Source organism: Aotus nancymaae, unplaced genomic scaffold (genome assembly GCF_030222135.1).
Source record: "Aotus nancymaae isolate 86718 unplaced genomic scaffold, 86718_ANA_hifiasm-v0.15.2.pri h1tg000099l, whole genome shotgun sequence".
Lineage (NCBI taxonomy): Eukaryota > Metazoa > Chordata > Mammalia > Primates > Aotidae > Aotus > Aotus nancymaae.
In genome coordinates, this window is record NW_026988514.1 from 6,613,994 (window position 1) to 6,629,800 (window position 15,807).

The window sequence follows — 15,807 nt, forward strand, 5'->3', positions numbered from 1 at the left end:
CTGGGGAACACCAAGGGAGGTAGTGAGCACCACTGGAGGAGGCAGGGACAGCATGACCAGGGCTCCCCCAAACAGTTCCAGCTCTACCCATTCCAGTTGGATAAAAATGAACAAGTAAAAAGGAACAGCAAAAATGTGTGAGTCATCAGTAGAAAAAAGAAGAAGACAGCAGGGCGAGGTGGCTCATGCCTATAATCCCAGCACTCTGGAAGGCTGAGGCAGGTGGATCACGAGGTCAAGAGATCAAAAACATCCTGGCCAACATGGTGAAACCCTGTCTATACTAAAAATACAAAAACTAAAAAAAAAAAAGAAAAAAGACAATAAGAGCAAAGAGGGAAACCAAGCAAGTCACCTCTGCCAAACCATGGACAGCAGAAAGCAGAGGGCAGCCAGGTAAGCAGCCAGCACAGCAAGCACAAGGAGTGGCCCACGAGGCCCAGCTCTGATGCGTGTGCCCAGGAGACGCGGAGCTTAAAATCACTAATTCTCAAATCCCGAGAATTACCACAAACCTAACTGAGTAACATTTGTAAGTTAAGAAATAGATTTATATTTGTGCTTTTTAAAAACTACACAGATGGGTCATGTGCAGTGGCTCAGGCCTGTAATCCCAGCACTTTGGGAGGCTAAGGTGGGTAATAACTTGAGGATAGGAGTTTAAGACCAGCCTGTCCAACTGTCCAACATGGTGAAACCTTCCTGTCTCTACTAATATATACATATATATATATATAACTAAGGTTTGCTGGAAGAAAGTGTATATAAAACTTTACAGATGATTTTAATGCACACTGGGTTGGGGAATTACTGGTCTCCAACTTATATGCAGAATGTTAAAAATGTTTCTTTAAATTAAACTTCATTAAATGAAAACCATTCTCAACATTGCTCTAGGGTACTTTTCTTGTCTGACTTTTGATGAGTTCTCCTAACAAAGAGGCAAGACTGTGATGTGGGTTTGCAGATGGTACTCTGTTTTTTCCAAGACATGAATAAGCGAAGATGAATTACTTTCAACTGGACCAAGGTCAAAATAACAGCTTCCTGCTCAACGCAGAAACAAGACTTGGGAACAACCTCGGGGTTCCACCTCCTAATGAGAAAGACACTTTTGGAACTCTGTGCACTGAGACGCAGTTGGCCAGCCCCCAGCTTACCCTCCTTAACAGAGGCTTCAGCTTGTCGATCCTGGGGGGCTTCCGTGAAGAAGTCACTCTGGTTGTAATAACGTATATGACAAAGGATTAAAAAAAAAAAAAAAACAGGAGAAAGCATAGCTGCATTTGAGGATTTCTAAGGAAAAGTAACCTATAAGATTTAAAACAATGTATTTACTATGCTCCCAGAAAATCAGTTGCAAAGTGATAACTATGGCAAAACCAGACCCTAAAATAATTTAGGCCAGGTGTGGTGACTCACACCTGTAATCCCAGCACTTTGGGAGGTCTGTCCAGGAATTAAATACAAAGATGAAAGATAACAGATAAGAGAAGAAACAATCACCTAGTAAATTATTCACACTAACAAGTGCACATCTTCTCCTCACCTAACAAAGGATAGAAGAATACGATATTTCTCACTCTGAGATTCTTAGTTCAAAATGTCCCAAAATCTGAAAATAGAAACAACTTCCAACTGAGAAGCTGTTTTCTCCCACTAAAGAAACAAAGCATATTTCTTCCTTGTGAACCCGATACAGCTGCAGGGAGTGTCGCTGGGTACCATGGACTCACCTCCTCATCCTCATCATCAAAGAGCCCCTTGCCCCCACTAAACAGGCCACCTCGAGAGCCAAATGGTGAGAAGTCCTCATCGGTCAGCTTAGGGGGTGTGAATAAGTTATCCTCTTCATCTAGCAAACAGAAAGCAATGTTTTGCAGGGAGCATTAAAGATGGGTCTGGAACCCAGATTCCCGGGTTGGCATCTGCAACATCTCCAAACTGGCAAGGAGTTTATCTGACCCTATTTAACAAAGTGTGAGGCAGTCTGATGAATTTCACACTAAACCCCTGGCATAGTCCACTGATGCCCTCAAAAGGCCCTGTGGGCCCCCACTCTCAAATATGTCAATGCTTGCAGCAGATAGCATTCATTCTCTAGGCCAGCATCCTTGATCTAGATTTACTTTAAAGCAAGTATTAGGGTCAGATGCCATATTCAAGACCCATTTCCCCAACAATCTGGGGGGAGGAAGGGTAGACTAAACAAAGGGATCTGCAGACTGACACAGGGACAAGTGGAATGTAGCGGACATGACTGCTTAATATGAAAAGGCCTGATATATTCCTTACAAACAAATGCTAGAGATCCCTAAGTTTCTGTACGTCTAGAGAATTCTAGAAAGACAAGACATGATTGCTCTAAAATCTAATAAATCAAATATTTACAGGCATTTTTAGTCCATACCCCATCTCCTCCCAGCACCCCAAAACATGCTTTCAGAGGCTAAAAAAAGTAAATGGAGACAGACCCATTTGTCAGAGGGAAAACAGCATGCAAAGCAGTACTTTATGAATTATGTAAGCAACATTCCTGAGTCAAAAGTCTCCTAAATTTAATAGAATTGATGGAAAAGGCCCACCATCTGAAGTTCTCCTTTCCTTCTTCTCTTTCAGTGTCTTCCGAGGTTTTGCTTCTCCTGAGGATAAGGCTTGAAAAGCATAGGTCACAGTTTTAATAGTACTAAGTCCTCCCTCAGTATACATATCCTGTTTCTCTACAAGTCTGTCATCCTCATAACTCATAGCTAAGAACAAGACAACTGCCTTCCATCTCAGCTTCACCAGAGCATTGAACCCCCTGCCCTGCCCATGGTAGGCACTCAAGAGTCTCTTTGTAAGGCAGAAGGCTTCTGCTTTCATACCAGCTCACGTGCGTATCAGAATCATATTTGTTGAAAGAATTATTATGCTAACTTTCTACCCTGTTATATAACTAGAATGTGCTATTATATAGTACATTCTTATTTGTTCAAAATACAGGAGTAAATATTCAGCCAGGAATTCTTAAGCTGTTGCCTATGGTTCTCTGGAGTTTCCATTAATCCCCTGAAATTATATGTAAAGTATTATCTAGATGTGTACACGTACATTTTGCTTGTGGGTCCACAGCGTTCAGTTATCAAAAGGAGTTCATTAACCAAAAAAGGAGTAAGCGCTACAATTTAAGCCTCTTCTGCATTTGTAGTTACTAATAAAAAGGGAAACCTGCTTTTGGTGAAGCCAGCAGAAGGCCCTGCACTACCCCTCCCCTACTTCTTGTCAATGTGGCTGGGGCTCACTTGTTGGCTCCTCGTCCACTCGGCCCACGGCGTCACCCTTGATGCGGGCAGCCAGCTCATTAGCAAATGACGTACGTCTGCTTCTTTTCTACAGCAGGAGAAATCAAAAGAGTCACTTTTTTGTAAAAAAGCAGTACACTTCACTTTTGGACACCTAAAAACATTATGTATACAAGAGCAAAGAAATTCAACTGAGGAAAAAACAGTGTAATTAAATGAATTTAAACATGTACACTATACAGCTCACCCAAGGAATAGGACTCATAAAATGTTCCTTCAAAGAGAGATGTTCTTTGATTTTCTTACTTTTATAGTACTTCACTTTAATACTTAAAAATCTAAATAAGAAAATAAGAATAAGCTGCATGGGGAGAAAGACAGGAGCACTAGGGTCTTGAAACTCGGGAACCACACATATTCTGAATGATTTGACTCATAAAATCATAACATCTGGACAGGAAAGTGGTACTTGCAATTTGAGATGCTCGCCATTCTGAAGTGTAAATGAAATGAGAAATATGCAAAAATGAGAGTGATACAAAGTAAGTGACAATACAAGAAACAAGTCATCAGTGCTAAAACCCTGCCAAGCAACAGCAACTACAGTCTTCCTTACAGGTCTAGTACTTTCTTCAATGTCCTCAATATCTTCCTCCTTCTTCTCGGAGTCAGCAAAAAGGTCACAACCATCATCATCCTCTTCTTCATCACTCATTTGTGTCGTGTGCTAAGAGTATAAAATAATCAGATTAGAACCATTAGATAGTCACCAAGCTGAAGAAGAGATATTGTCACTTAGCCTTTAGGCTCCTCCTTCAAAGAGGTAACAGCTTTTTAAAATAATAATCATAATTATGATGCAGCAAGTTATGAAGCAGCAGATAAGCTGGAACAAATAATACACAAGCTTTACTTGGAATCTAAATAAAAATATATTATTTAATAAGACTGTAACAACAAGAATAAAAAAAGCAAAATATTGAAATATCAAAACTGGTTGTTACTAGAGAAATATTTTTATTTTTGAGAAGGAGTTTCACTCTTGTTGCTCAGGCTGGAGTGCAACGGGGTGATCCTGGCTCACTGCAACCTCCATTTCCTGGGTTCAAGGGACTCTCCTGCCTCAGCTTCCTGAGTAACTGGGATTACAGGTACCTGCCATCACAGCTGGCTAATTTTTGTATTTTTGGTAGAAACAGGGTTTCACCATGCTGGCCAGGCTGGTCTCAAACTCCTGATCTCAAGTGATCCGCCCACCTTGGCTTCCCATAGTGCTGGGATGACAGGCATGAGCCACCGTGCCTGGCCTAATACCAGAGAAATAGAAACAAAATCAGCATAGTCTGACCTTAGTAAGAATACTGAGTAATAGTTAAAAGGTAAAAGCTGTAACAACTAGAGAGCCATCCAAGGTAGGTCACGCAAAAAAGTGCAGAATAACAAATCCAGCACGATACCACCTCTGCATACACTATAGCATTTCTGTGGAAACAGGTGCATTTACAAAAGCAAAGAGAAAGACCTGGAAAGACATGCTCCCAGAGCATGACCCCAGTTACCTCTGAAGAGTATGCAGAGAAGGAAAGAACTGGAAGGCTCAAACTTAGCCTCATCTGTTAAGTTCTAATTTTTCCAAAGGTATATACTACTATGTATAATTAGAAATTTTTTTTTTCAATGTTTGAATCAACAAACTGTGCCAGGCATGTTACTAAAAGCACTTTATTACCTAATTTAATCCTTACAACTTTGAGGTTGGCCGCAGCACACAGAACCAACCTGTTGCATAAGCAGGTGTTTTTAATCACTATATTGTACTGTTTTGAAACACTGTTTGTGGTCAGGCGTGGTGACTCATGCCTGTCATCCCAGCACTTTGGGAGGCCAAGACGAGTGGATCACCTGAGATTACGAGTTCAAGATTAGCCTGGCCAACATGGTGAAACCCTGTCTCTACTAAAAATACAAAAATTAGCTGGATGTGGTGGCAGGCACCTGTAATCCCAGCTACTAGGGAGGCTGAGACTGAAGAACTGCTTGAACCTGGGAGGTGGAAGTTGCAGTGAGCCGAGATCACGCCACTGCACTCCAGTCTGGGCAACAAGAGTGAAACCCTGTCTCAAAAAAATAAAAAAGAAAGAAAGAAAGAAAAACTGTTTGTGGCCAGGCATGGTGACTCACACCTGTAATCCCAGCACTTTGGGAGGCTGAGGCAGGCAATCACCTGAGGTCAGGAGTTCAAGATCAGCCTGGCCAACGTGGCGAAACCCCATCTCCACTAAAAATATAAAAACTAGCTGGGCATGGTGGCGCATGCCTATAATCCCAACTACTTGGGAGTCTGAGGCACGAGAATCACTTAAACCCAGAAGGTGGAAGTTGCAGTGAGCCAAGATCGTGCCACTGCACTCCAGCCTGGGGGACAGAGCGAGACTCAGTTTCAAAAAAAAAGAAAAACTGTCTATATTTGCAGATTTTAATGGGAAATTCCATAGAAACAAATATCCTATGAAGAAAGACTGATTATTAAAATTATAAAGACCAACCACATTTATGAATACAACCAGAAAAATACAGTACCAACCAGAAAATACAAAATCCTTTATTTGATAGTTAAACATTTTTGTGAAAAAAATATTTCCCAGTTAAGAAATTGAAATGCAAATTTTTAGCAAAAAAAAAATTTTAAATCATCACCCCAGTGATGAGACTGTAGGAAAATCAACATGCATAATCTGTAATTTAGAAGGTCCACCAGACATTAATGTTAATAATTCTATACCACTTTATTCTGAAGAAACAGTTCACAGAAGCAAAGGATTTCTATGTATGAAAATATTGGCTGGGTATGGGGCTCACACCTGTGATCTCAGTACTCTGGGAGGCTGACTGGGTGGATTGCCTGAGCACAGGAGTTCTAGACTAGCCTAGGAAACATGGGGAGACCCCGTCTCTATAAAAATACAAAAAATTAGTCGGGCGTGGTGACACACACCTTAGTCCCAGCTACTCAGGGAGGCTGAGGCATAAGAATGGTTTGAACCCTGGAGGCAGAGACTGCAGTGAGCCAAGATCACACCACTGTACTCCAGCCTGGGCAACAGAGTCAGACTCTGTCTCAAAAAAAGAAAAGAAAATATTGAATACATTGTTACATCAAAAATAAAACTCTTGGGCCGGGCGCGGTGGCTCACGCCTGTAATCCCAGCACTTTGGGAGGCCGAGGCGGGTGGATCACAAGGTCAAGAGATCGAGACCATCCTGGTCAACATGGTGAAACCCCGTCTCTACTAAAAATACAAAGAATTAGCTGGGCATGGTGGCGCGTGCCTGTAATTCCAGCTACTCAGGAGGCTGAGGCAGGAAGAATTGCCGGAACCCAGGAGGCGGAGTGTGCGGTGAGCCGAGATCGCGCCATTGCACTCCAGCCTGGGTAACAAGAGCGAAACTCCGTCTCAAAAAAAAAAAATAAATAAAAAATAAAACTCTTTATACATTTAGAGACTATGACAGTATCATATTTAGTAAGTTTAAAAGTAAATAGCAAAGACTATACAAAGCAAACTGCAAAGACTTTTTTAAATAAGGAGGCCGGGCGTGGTGACTCATGCCTGTAATCCCAGCACTTTGGGAGGCCGAGACAGGTGGATCATCTGAGATCAGGAGTTCGAGACCAGCCTGGCCAACATGGTAAAACCCCGTCTCTAATAAAAACACAAAAAAATTAGCTGGCATGGTGGTGGGCGCCTGTAATTCCAGCCACTCAGGAGGCTGAGGCAGGAAAATTGCTTGAATCCTAGAGGCAGAAGTTGCAGTGAGCTGACATCGCACCATTGCACTCCAGCCTGGCTGCCAAGAGCAAACCTCCATCTCAAAAAATAAAATAAAATAAGGAAACATTTATGAAATGTTAACATAAAAGGGCAGAAAATAAAATATGCATACTATGAAAACAATATGCCCTTAGATATTCAAAAATTAAGATAACTGTACTAAGACAGTAGGGTCAGAAGTTTTCATCTTGTGAATATTCATTAATGTCACTACTAGCTTGTCTCCAGTTTTAAAACAGGAGAGGGGACACAGGAGAGGGGGACTCAGGAGAGGGACTCATGCAAAGCAGTTCAATTTGGGTAACTGAGTCTTCTTTTAGAGGCTCTATTTTCCAATTTGTTTTTTACTTCTTTGTTTTCTAAGAAAAATGAAGATAAACTATAAAGGAAAATTGGGAAAAAATATACAAAGGAAATAGCCTAAATACATGAAATGCCTAAAGGAAAATAAGTTGTATACTGAAAAAATCCTCACTTAGTCATAAATAAAATTCAAAAGTAAATTTAATATACATACTATGCTTCAATTAAAATGTAAAAACAAAGTCATTTCAACACATGAGCCTTACCCAGTTTTGATCATTGTCACTATGATTGGCAAAATCTTCATCTGACTCCTTCGGAGGGGAAAAAAAAGGCTTTGTTGTTAAACGGGCTTTACTTCGAAGCACAGAAATGATTTCAGGTCTAAGTCTCTGGGCCAGGCTGATTCCATGTCAAATGGAGAAAAAGCTCTGACACTCAGTCTTTGTACTGACTACTGGTCACCTTAAGTATCAAGGTGCAGGTAGTGGGGCAGCTGGCAATATTGTCAAGGATTGTTCCAGTTAACATGTTATTGTTGTGGCTCACTTAAATGCCTCTAACAATTTGCTCACATCACCTGCACTTTTAACTCTTGCCTTTGGATTTAAAGTAAGAACTGCACATTTAACTAACTAAATTATCGAAAGTCAGTTTGTATTATTTTACATTTTGGACTATACTGTCTCTAGTTCCTCTTGATAGGACAAATACTTCATTAGGCCTAAGAAGGTAACATGAGTATTTGCTACCAGCAATTTAGTAAAGACCTACATCCATGGCTAAAAGCAAGGGATTCAGCTAATAGTTACTTAAGAAAGCTTATTTCCGGCTGTCAGGTTTTTCTTTGTACGGCTGGAAGAAGGGCAGGGGAGGGAGAGTGTAGAAAGGGGGACCAATCAGAAGAGAAAAGCACACACACAACACTGTCTCCTTTCGGAAACCCCATACTCAAGGACTCTCCTTCAACATGGCTGTGTCCCTTGCAATAATGAATATCCCATCTAAAGAACAACTGCAGATTCAACTGTGGTCAAGGCCCACAGACTCAAACGCCAGACTAGGAAATGAGATTATGCTCTGTGGATATGAAGGTGCTAGAAGCAGCAGCAAAACAGAATGTATGTGGTTGCCTTCAGCATATCCTGCTCTACGTTTTACAGTTGACGAAAGTTCTAAATGTATGTATTTTTTTTCTTAGAATTGTTCAAAGACAGAATATACTCAAGACTATATCCCAGGCAGAGATTCCACCAAAACATCTAAGCTGTCCTTCTCAAAAATATACTGGGTGAAGAAGGAATTTGGTGTCAAGGTGGGAGGTAGGATAACAGTGAAACAGATTATAGGAGCTTTCCTGATTATTGTACATAAGGCAAAAAGGAAATCTAACCCTAGATTAAAAGAACTCAGAATGTGGCTTCTATCACTGTTAAAAGCTTTATGGAAACAGATTACAAATTCACAGTTGTTATTTACTTAGCCTGCTAGGCCCATCTTAAGCTTGCTGCCCACCGTGACCTGGTCATACCAAACAGCCCTTACCTCTTCTTCTTTCTCTTCCTCACTGTCCACAATACTGCCACGATCACTGCCTACAGAGCCTTCTGTTGAGAAGAGAGATAAGGGTCACCACACCAATATTCACAAGAAAATGTCCTTAGCTCCTTCTCAAAATCACAAACCACCATACAAGAGCAACACGGAGATCTTGATAAAACCATCGATACCCATTTACTGGAATTAAAAGTGTCTTCATTATGGTAAGGAATTAGATATTTATGTAGTCTTTAAGTATCTCTCCTCAAAAAAATTATTCATTACAAAGAAAAAAAAACTGGCCTGTACTCTTTACAGATGTCAAGGTCATAAAAAGCAACGAAAGGCTGTAACAGCATCAGACTAAAAGATAACTGGAGATTTGACAACTAAATGTGGTAACCGGCCCTGGATAGAGTCCTAGACCAGAGAACAAAAGAGAGAGACTGTAAAGGGTGCCACTGGGACAAATGGCAAAATGCGAACATAGCAGATTGGATAACAGATAATGTCCTGGCTTTTGTAATTCTACTATAGTTATACAAGAGATGTCCTTGTTCTTAGAAAACACACACAGAGGATCACCTGAGGTCAGGAGTTTGAGACCAACCTGGCAAACATAGTAAAGCCCCGTCTCTACTAAAAATACAAAAATTAGCCAGGTATGGTGGCGGGTGCCTGTAATTCCAGCTACTCAGGAGGCTGAGGTAGGAGAATTGCTTGAACCCGGGAGGTGGAAGTTGCAGTGAGCCAAGATTGTGCCACTGCACTCCCTGGGTGACAAGAACGAAACTAGCTCAAAGAAAAAAAAAAAAAAAAGAAAGAAAACGCACACAGAAACATTTAGACGTAATGGCATGAATATTATGTCTCCCAAATAGGTTCAAGACAAAATATTATGTATATGTAGAGAACAATAAAACAAATGTAGTGAAAAGTTAACTGGTAAACCCGAGTGCAGGGTATACGTGAGTTCTTTAATCTTAAAACTTTAAAGTTTGAAATTATTTTAAAATAAAAAAAGAAATGTTAAAACTAACAAATTATTTGGTGAAGAAAAGTACCTTCACTGGACAGCTCTCCAAGACCTACATCTTCTTGTTCCATGAACAGCTTTGACCCAATGAGATACGGTAAAGGACGATCAACGTATACATCCTGTACACCAGGAAAGGAATAAGCCGTCAAACGTTTCGGTTGAAAACAAACTTACATGTGCCACCTGACATCCTGGTCCATCTGGCTACCTGAAACAAGCTACATAACAAAGGAGGAGAATAAGAAACAAAGCAGGACTAAAAGTTAAAAATAAAAAAAATTCTTTTTTTTTTTTTTTTTGAGACAGAGTCTCACTCTGTCATCCAGGCTGGAGTGCAGTGGTGCAATCGCAGCTCACTGCAAGCTCCCCCTCCCGGTTCAAGCGATTCTTCTGCTTCAGCCTCCCGAGTAGCTGGGACTACAGGAGGCTGCCACAACGCCCGGCTAATTTTTTTCTATTTTTAGTAGAGATGGGATTTCACCATGTTAGCCAGGATGGTTTCCTGAACTTGTGATCCGCCCGCCTCAGCCTCCCAAAGTGCTGGGATCACAGGCATGAGCCACTGCGCCCAGCCAAAAACTTCTTTATTTCACTGATTTTTTAAAAAGTCAAATCCTAGGTAAAAATGCCAAGGTAAGGCTAGGCGCCATGGCTCATGCCTGTAATCCCAGAAGTTTGGAAGGCCAAGGCGGATGGATCACTTGAAGTCAGGAGTTTGAGAACAGCCTGGCCGACATGGTGAAATCCCATCTCTACTAAAAATACAAAAAATTAGCCAGGCGTGGTAGCGTGCCCCTTAGTCCCAGCTACTTGGGAGGCTGAGGCATGAGAATCACTTAAGCCTGGGAAGTGGAGGTTGCAGTGAGCCAAGATCATTTGCACTCTAGCCTGGGCAATAATCGTGAAACTATCTCAAAAAAAAAAAAAGGCAAGATAAAGCTGAATCACACAGAATCTCCCTCTCCAAGGGCCGGATTAACAAAATTTAACAAAAATGGCAAAAGCCTACCAAAAGTTTATCAGCAGCAAGCAAACAGGGAAAAGGGTGCAACCTCCTAGTATAAGGTCCAGGAGGAGGAGGACCAAGGAAAGAAACTGAACCTTCTGGAGAGCTGTCCTCTAAAAAGCAGTACTAATGAGTGAAAATATATATTTTTTAATATAAAAATAGATTAGGCCAGGTGCAGTGGCTCATGCCTGTAATCCCAGCACTTTGGGATGCTGGGTTGGGTGGATCACTTGAGGTCAGGAATTCAAGACCAGCCTGGCCACCATGGTGAAACCCTGTCTCTACTAAAAATACAAAAATTAGCCAGTGTTACGGTGCATGTCTGTAATCCTAGCTACTCAGAAGGCTGAGGCGGAGAATCACTTGAACCCAGGAGACAGAAGCTGCAGTAAGCTGAGATTATGCCACTGCACTCCAGCCTGGGCAACAAGAGTGAAACTCTGTCTCAACAAAAAAAGTAGAATCAAGAAAGTGCTCCACGCTTGGACAGCCTCCTACCTCCACTGGTGGAGGAAAAGCTGCCCTGTGCCCTTTAAGGCATGGCCCTTTGACAATAATAACTCTTCCTTGTCAAAGGACCCTGGAGCAGGGGAGAATAATTCTGATGTTTCATACAAGAACAGAAAGATTGGGAGGGTTAATGTAAAGGGTCAACGATGTCACAGCAACCAATGGAGTATAAAGCAAAGACAGCGTGAATTTGGACTAATTCTCACTGACTCAGAGATATTACCAAATCCTCCTATAAAAGAAAAGTGTACCTGCACAACTTTTCTGCCAGGGGAAAAAAAAGAGAAAGCACTGTGTGTCTTGGAAGTATCAAGTGTGGGGCTGGGCGCGGTGGCTCACGCCTGTAATCCCAGCACTTTGGGAGGCCCAGGCGGGTGGATCACGAGGTCAAGAGATCGAGACCATCCTGGTCAACATGGTGAAACCCCCGTCTCTACTAAAAATACAAAAATTAGCTGGGCATGGTGGCGCGTGCCTGTAATCCCAGCTACTCAGGAGGCTGAGGCAGGAGAATTGCCTGAACCCAAGAGGCAGAGGTTGCGGTGAGCCGAGATCGCGCCATTGCACTCCAGCCTGGGTAACAAGAGCGAAACTCCGTCTCAAAAAAAAAAAAAAAGAAAGTTTCAAGTGTGGCCCAGGCAATACATTTCCCAGAGTCCACAGCTGACTTTTAAAGGCATACAGTGAAAAGCCAAGCAGCAAGTGGGCTGCTCAGTTCCAAACAATCTGCCTCACTTTGATGTGACACAGCAAAGCTCAAACTGGAAGAGAAATGTGAAGCTAAAGAATGACTACAAGAGTCTGGTGGTTCAGGCCAGACGCAGTGGCTGACATCTGTAATCCCAGCACTTTCGGAGGCTGAGGCGGGCGGACCACCTGAGGTCAGGAATTCAAGATCAGCCTGGCCAACATGGTGAAACATCCTCTGCTGTATCTAATAAAAATACAAAAATTAGCTGGGCGTAGTGGTGGGTGCCTATAATCCCAGCTACCCAAGAGACTGAGGCAAGAGAATCACTTGAATCATGAGGCAGAGACGGCAGTGAGCCGAGATTGCACCACTGCACTCCAGACTGGGTGACACAATGAGACTGCATCTCAAAAAAAAAAAAAAAGTTTAGTTCTGTGGCATGTTTTAATTCAAAAGGCCCTGTGTGTCACAAGGGCTGTTTCTCAAAATCACTGTGGCAACTTTCTGTGTTCACCACCGAGACTCTGTGTTGCCCCACTTATCTCCCTGAACAATGTGGGAGAAAGGCGTAGTCAAGCAACCAACACTCACTAGGCTAGGAGGGAGCCTGGACAGGAATGCTCACAGCAGCTTCATTTATATTTAATAACTGCCCAAACTGGAAACAACCCAAATGCCTTTCAGCTCTTCTGCAGTTTTCCTTAGCCCAAGCTACATACTTTCAGGTTCCCAACACTCTCTATCTCTCCAGCCTACTCATCCTTCAAATCCCAATTCAAATATCATCTTTGCCCCAAAGTTCCAGCTGGAAGCCAATTCTCTCTCAGAGCATTTATAATGGTTACTGGTATGAATGTCTTCACTCTCCCACCAGACCTGTGACACACACCTCGGGAGCAGAAGCCATGCCCTGCATCTTTGCACCCCCAACTTGACATGTTGCCTTGCACTCCCCATCAGTGCTTGGGAAAAGCGAGCCTTTCTAGTGGAGTCAATGTGAGACTGCTAAGTGACATACTCACTTCCTAAACGTTAACTCTATTACTTACTAATCGTGTGCCCAAGTAAAGTAGCCCAAACATAACAGGTGCACACTGAATATTTAAGTTGAACGTCTTTACCTTTGGTTCAAGGATCAGTTCCACTCGCCCATTAGCATCATTTTCTCCGAGTCTGAGTTTCCTGCTTTGATATCAAGTTGCTCAAAGGCACTGTCCAATACTTGTAGGCCACAGTTCACAGCCTCCTGGACTTTAGGAATGAGATCTACTTCTTTCTGCTCCCGAGTCTTCTCCTACAAAACAAATACCATGCAGTATGGGTCTCCAATATACTGATACCGCCCCAAGAGAATATTGTGAATGTTCTCTAAACCCTAGGCTCGAGCTCCAAAAAAATTAATTAAAAATGTTAACAAAGTCAAATTCTGCTGAATGCCTTGACATAGACTTTGGAGTAAGACTGCAAGTTTTGGCCAGGCGCAGTGGCTCACACCTGTAATCCCAGCACTTTGGGAGGCTGAGGCAGGCGGATCACAAGGTCAGGAGTTCAAGACCAGCCTGGCCAACACGGTGAAACCCCGTCTATTAAAAATGCAAAACTTAACTGGGCATGGTGGCACGTGCCTGTAATCCCACTGCTCAGGAGGCTGAGGCAGGAGAATTGCTTGAACCAGGACCCAGAAGGTCGAGGCTGCAGTGAGCCGAGGTCGCGCCACTGCACTCCAGCCTGGGCTACAGAGCAACATTCCATCTCCAAAAAAAAAAAAAAAAGACTGCAAGTTTTAAATCCCAAGTTTGCCCCTTTCTAGACATGCAATGAACTACTTAAGGTCACAGAGCTCCAAGGTCAGTCATCATCTACAAAAGCAGAGGTGCGACTACTGTGTGGAGAAGTATCCTAACAATGAATGGCACGCTACTTCCCCACTGCTGGAGGAGTAACAGGTCTATACTCTCAGATTCACCATGACTATCTCACGAGCCTTGGTTAAGGGTCTCTTGGGTAATTTTAGGAGTTAAGACTTGGAACAAAATACCCAGAGGTCTCATTTTTCCATTATAGTTTAAAAAGACAAAAAAATAGTGGACAATTACAATTATTTTATAAATTTGTTCTACATCAAAAGGGGGTTGGCTGGGTGCGGTGGCTCACGCCTGTAATCCTAGCACTTTGGGAGGCCAAGGCAGGCGGATCGTTTGAGGTCAGGTTTGAGATGAGCCTGGCCAACACGGTGAAACCCTGTCTCTACTAAGAATACAAAAAAATTAGCTGGGCATGGTGACATGGGCCTGTAGTCCCAGCTACTTGGAGGCTGAGGCAGGAGAATCTCTTGCACCCGGGAGGCAGAGGTTGCAATGAACTGAGATTGTGCCACTGCACTCCAGCCTGGGCAACAGAGCGAGACTCCATTTCAAAAAAAAAAAAAAATTTTGTTTTTAATATAAACTGTTTAAAAAAAAAAAACAGCTGGGAACAGGCAGAGCTACAGTTGGTTTCTAATACCCTTTCGTAGTCTAACAGCTTCATCTGTCACAAGAAATAATTGTGACAAAGCGCCAACCTTTACAGGTGATATATATTTTCTGAATAAATGACAGTGAATTCAAAGCTACTCCCGTAATAAACTTATTCACAGCCCATTGTGCCTTCCTGAGTGGAAGAAAAAGGAATCTCTGCTGGAGTGCTAAGAAGTCAGTGTGACCCAGAACCCCTTAGCTATGTTTTGGGCTCTGGTGTGAGAAGACCTCAGGAGGAAGTGGGTCGGTGCATCTGCAACACAGGAAGCCACAGCAAAAAAATGACCTCTGTAACCCTCCAAATCTGTAATATTTACTATCTGGCCCTTTACACAAGTTGTTTGCTGACTTCTACTCTATTCCTATGCCAGAATTCAAGGATCTGATCTCTGTATTAGTTAATACACTACATATCAGAAACAAAGGAAAGAATCCCCTTTTGGGCTGCTGTCAGGAGCAGTACCTCCGTTTCCCTCCCCAACCCACCATCCCTAGTACCCTCATAATACATCGATCTCTACATTTCTCAAAGTCAGAAACTCAGCTCAAGAGTGATTTCATACAAGTACCTGCTCTGTTTCTTCTGCCTCAGCCTTCAGTACTGGCTCCTCCACTTCTTCATCGTACACACGCTAAATATGGAAGAAAACTCAATGTTAAAAGGTGAACACGTCATTGGAAATAAATCACAATACAAGAATTAAATACACAGTAAATAAGGACAAAGATGGAGAAGGAAATGGTTATTCAACAAAGGGCTTGGCTGGGTGCGGAGGCTCACACCTGTGATCCCAGCACTTTGGGAGGCCACGGTGGGCAGATCACGAGGTCTGAAGTTCAAGACCAGCCTGGCCAACATGGTGAAACCCTGTCTCTACTAAAAAATAAAAAAATTAGTGGAGTGTGGTGACACACACCTGTAATCCCAGCTACGCAGGAGGCTGAGGCAGGAGAACTGCTTGAACCTGGGAGGCAGAGATTGCAGTGAGCCGAGATCACACCACTGCACTCCAGCCTGGGTGACAAAGTAAGACTCCATTGGGGGTCAGGGGTACACAACAAAGGGCTGAGGCCACTATG

At 42.6% G+C, this 15,807-nt stretch overlaps 1 pseudogene; it reads right to left on the reverse strand.

The window, feature by feature from the left end:
* The window catches only part of LOC135271945 (WASH complex subunit 2A-like), a 50,391-nt pseudogene that overhangs the window by 24,668 nt on the left and 9,916 nt on the right, over positions 1-15,807 (reverse strand).